Raw genomic sequence first — 5,118 nt, forward strand, 5'->3', positions numbered from 1 at the left:
TTAGGGCTCGATTTCTCTCGCGTTTGGTTCACTAGTGCACTAAACCTCTAATGTACTTATGTTCATATAAATATTATTCACTCTTAATTGTCTCGAAATAAGGGTCTAAAGTCCCTCAAATAAAGCCGCGCGTGTGAAAACGCGTACCGTCAATTTTAGCGCTATAACGCGAAACCTCCGAGAAATTCTTATAACGATAATACTATTAACTATCACTTAAGTATTTAAATCTAAAATTACCTATTTTAAAACCGTTGTACATGTCCCAAATTTCCGGGCTAATTGTACTCCTAATTGGCAAAATTCTCCAAACGTATTTTCACCTTTTCTCGAAACAAGCTCCTAAGAAAATAATTTTTGAAACGAGACACTTTAAAAATGTAACGAAACTATGATACCATGTACTTAGGTCTAATGAGACTAGAAAATATTCCTCGTGGTAAAAATCCAATTAAATAATTTATTAAGCCATAAATTAGGCTTAAAATAATAGTTTTTACGAGTCCTCACATTCTCTCCCCCTTAAGAAAATTTCGTCCTCAAAATTTACCTTGGTTGATGAACAAGTCTGGATACTTCTCTCTGATTATCTCTTCAACTTTCCATGTTGCTTCCTCTACTCCGTGGTTCTTCCATAGAACTTTCACTAGTGGTATCTGCTTGTTCCTCAATTCCTTCACCTTTCGATCCAGAAGTTTTACCGGTCTCTCCTCATGAGTCAGGGTTTCATCGATCTCAATATTTTCCGATTGTAAAATATGAGAGGGGTTTGGATGATATTTCTTAAGCATAGACACATGGAACACGTTATGAATTCGAGATAAGCTCGGTGGTAATTCCAGCTTATAGGCTACATTCCCAACTCGTTGAATAATCTTATAAGGCCCTACAAACCTTGGTTGTAGTTTCTTCCCTTTTCCGGACATCAAGCTTGCTTTTAAAGGTGTAATCTTGAGAAATACCATATCTCCAACAGTGAACTCCAAATCCTTTCTTCGATTATCGGCATAACTCTTTTGTCTACTCTGAGCGGTTTGAATCCTTTGCTGTACTAACTTTACCTTTTCATTAGCTTCCTCAATCCAAGACACGGTAGTCTGGTCTAAAATTTTTCGTTCACCTATTTCATCCCAACAAATTGGAGACCTACATCTCCGACCATAAAGTGTCTCATACGGGGCCATCTGAATAGAAGAGTGGAAACTATTATTGTAGGCAAATTCCACTAAAGTCAAAAACTTACTCCAACTCTCTCCAAAGTCCAGAACACAAGTCCGTAACATGTCCTCAAGAGTTTGAATTGTCCTCTCCGACTGTCCATCCGTCTGGGGATGGTAAGTGGTACTAAAGTTCAATTTAGTCCCTAATACCTCTTGCATCTTTTGCCAGAACCTCGAAACAAATCTTGGATCTCTATCCGATACGATACTGACAGGTATTCCATGCAACCTAATGATCTCATCCAAATACAACCTGGCCAACTTCTCCAATGGATATTTCATATTAATCGGCAGAAAATGAGCTGATTTGGTCAATCTATCTACGATTACCCAAATCGCATCATGGCCTTTCTGTGTTCTTGGTAACCCCGATACAAAATTCATAGTGATATTCTCCCATTTTCACTCAGGTATTTCTAGAGGTTGCAAAAGCTCTGATGGTTTCTGATGATCGATTTTAACCTGTTGACAAATTAAGCACGTTTGGACAAATTGAGCAATCTCCTTCTTCATTATTTCCCACCAATAAAGACTCTTCAAGTCCTGGTACATTTTATTCCCTCCTGGATGTACTGTAAATTTTGATCGGTGTGTCTCTTCTAAAATTTCCTTTCTAAGCCCTTCATCCTTTGGCACAACTATCCGATTCTGAAATCTCAATACACCGTTCGGTCCCAAGTTAAAATCCGATTTGTCCTCCTTTTTACCCTTTTCCGACCATTTCTGTACTTCAGTGTCCTTTCCTTGAGATTTCTTGATACGTTTCATCAAAGGAGAATTCAATACAATGTTTCCCAGAATTACTTTCCTCGGTTCCAATCGAGGATTCCACTGACTAAATTCTTTCAACAATTCAAATTCCTTAATCATCAATCCAGCCATCTGTACTTGACGACTCAAAGCATCAGCCACTACATTAGCTTTCCCTGGATGGTATTTAATCGTACAGTCATAGTCTTCCAAAAATTCCATCCATCTACGCTGCCTCAAATTCAGTTCCTTTTGAGAAAATAAGTATTTAAGGCTTTTGTGGTCTGTAAAAACCTCAAATGTCACTCCATACAGGTAATGCCTCCATTTCTTTAAAGCAAAGACCACAGCTGCTAACTCCAGATCATGAGTCGGGTAATTTCCTTCATGCGGTTTCAATTTCCTAGAGACATATGCTATCACTCTGTCATTTTGCATTAGAACACACCCCAATCCTTCCTTAGAAGCATCTGTGTAAACTACAAAACTATCATTTCCATTTGGCAAGGCTAAAACAGGTGCCCTTGTCAGCCGTCCTTTCAATTCCTGAAAACTTTTCTCACACTTAGAATTCCATATAAACTTCCCATTTTTCTTGGTCAATTCAGTCATGGGTCCAGCAATTTTTGAAAAATCTTGAATGAATCTCCGATAATACCCTGCTAATCCAATAAAACTCCGAACCTCGGTAGGGTTTTTCGGTCGTTTCCATTTTGAAACAGCTTCAACTTTAGCTGGATCCACTTTAATCCCATTCTCAGAAATTATGTGTCCCAAGAAAGTCACTTCTTGTAACCAGAACTCACATTTACTAAATTTAGCGTATAGTTGATGTTTCCTTAAAGTTTGCAAAATAATTCTCAAATGCTTCTCATGATCCTCCACATTCTTAGAAAACACCAAAATATCATCAATGAACACCACTATAAATTGGTCCAAATAGGGCTTAAAAACCCTATGCATTAAATCCATAAAAGCAGCAGGAGCATTTGTTAACCCAAATGGCATCACGGCAAACTCAAAATGCCCATATCTCGAGTTAAAAGCAGTCTTGGGTATGTCCTTCTCCAAAATCCTTAACTGGTAATAACCCTGTCTCAAATCCAATTTCGAGAATACTACAGCTCCTTGCAATTGATCAAACAACTCGTCAATGTGGGGCAGTGGGTATTTATTCTTAATGGTGACGTCATTCAAACCTCTATAGTCTATACACAGTCTCAAACTCCTATCCTTTTTCTTAACAAACAAAACTGGGGCTCCCCACGGAGAATCACTCTCTTTTATAAATCTCCTTTCCAACAGGTCTTGCAGTTGTAATTTCAACTCTTTCAATTCCGCTGGAGCCATCCGATATGGTGTTCTAGAAATAGGTGCCACTCCCGGAATCATATCGATCTTAAAAGCTATTTCCCGTTCCGGGGGTAGAGACTCCAATTCTTCAGAAAAAATATCTGAAAAATCCTTTACTACCGGTGTGTCTTCCAAATTCACCTTATCGCTAGGAGTGTTAATAAGAAAAACCAAATACCCTTGATCTCCTTTACTTAATAATTTTCTAACCCGAATTCCTGAAATAAGTGCAGACGAAACTAATCTACCCCTTACATCCAGTTTCAGGGTTGCTTCTCCTGGAATATGCAACTCTACAATTTTCGTCCTACAGTTTAACTGAGCATTATAACGGGCTAACCAATCCATTCCCAAGATTACATCGTATCCCTTAATCGTCAAACCGATCAAATCGGCCCATAATTTTCGTTCCCCTACATAGATTTCACTATTCCTGTACTCCAGATTAGCAATTAAGCTTTTGTCTCCAGTAGGTGTTTTAACCTCCAAGTCATATGGTAACTTAATTGGCTTCAAGTCTATCCCATTCATGAAGTTAGGGTTTACAAAGGAATGAGTTGCACCCGAATCAATTAAAACCCTAGCTAAACGATGAAAGATTGGGATTGTACCTTCTACCACCTCAGTTGCCTCAGGAACTTGTTGATAATCCAGTGCATAAACCCTGGCCGGTACTTTCGGTCGGCTCCCTCCGGCACTGGTCTGCTTAGAAGTTGACTTTTCTGGCCTTTGAGTATTTCCCCCTATCTTTGGTGATTTTGGACAATTGGCGATTTGATGTTCAGTACTACCACAAAATAAATATTTTCCCAACTTTCTTCAGCAATCGTTCTCAGAATGGTTGGGTTTACCACAATACCCACATGTAACTTGAGGGGTCACAGTCGATCCAACAGAAGGTGCCCCCCTAACTTGAGTCGTCCCGCTACGACCTCCTCTAGATAGAGCTCCCCTAGAAGCTCCAGCAGTTCTCGTTCCTCCTTCTCCTCTTCCCATTTTAGAAGGGTGTACATTCTTACTGGTCTGCCCAGAAGTGCGACTAGGAAAATTCCTTTTTCTATTGTGAAAATCCCTCACTTGAGATCTTGCATTCTCAACCCTTTGCGCTTTCTCTAAAGCCTCAATAAAGGTAGAGATTTGGGCTGCAGCCAGGCCCTCCTAAAGTTCCACATTAAATCCCTGTACAAACCTTCTAATCCTCCTCCGTTCATTGGCTACTAATTCGGGAGCGTATTTGGAAAGTTTAGTGAACTTCCCTTCATACTCTGCTACAGTAAGGGTTCCTTGTTTCAACTTAATAAATTCATCCTCCCTCTTCTCTTGGATTAAGGGCGGAAGAAACTTTTCATTAAACTCCCTTGTGAAATTCTCTCAAGTCCAAGGGGTTTGAGCCCTTTCCCATTTTCCTTTTATCATATGCCACCAAGCACGGGCTACTCCCTCAAATTGGAAAGCAGCAAAGTTCACTCGCCTATCCTCAGTGTAATATAAAGCAGCGAATATGTTGGTCATCCTTTCTAATCAATTCTCCGAGACCTCAGGATCAGGCTCGTCAAGGAATTTAAACGGGTTAAATTTTAAGAATCTCTCTAGAGCTCTATCCTCTCCTCTTTCCTAACCCCCAGGCTGGTTAAATGGTCCAGGTCCTTGTCTATCAGCTAAACGTTCTAGGATATCCGTAATCCTGTTAATGGCAGTAGCCACTTGATTACCCTCTATATTTTTCTGGCCCTGGGTCGGTCCAGTTGCCGAACCCTGGTCATTCCCCTGAGATTGGGCCGGTCTAGTCCCCCGC

Source organism: Coffea arabica, chromosome 10e (genome assembly GCF_036785885.1).
Source record: "Coffea arabica cultivar ET-39 chromosome 10e, Coffea Arabica ET-39 HiFi, whole genome shotgun sequence".
Classification (NCBI taxonomy): Eukaryota; Viridiplantae; Streptophyta; class Magnoliopsida; order Gentianales; family Rubiaceae; genus Coffea; species Coffea arabica.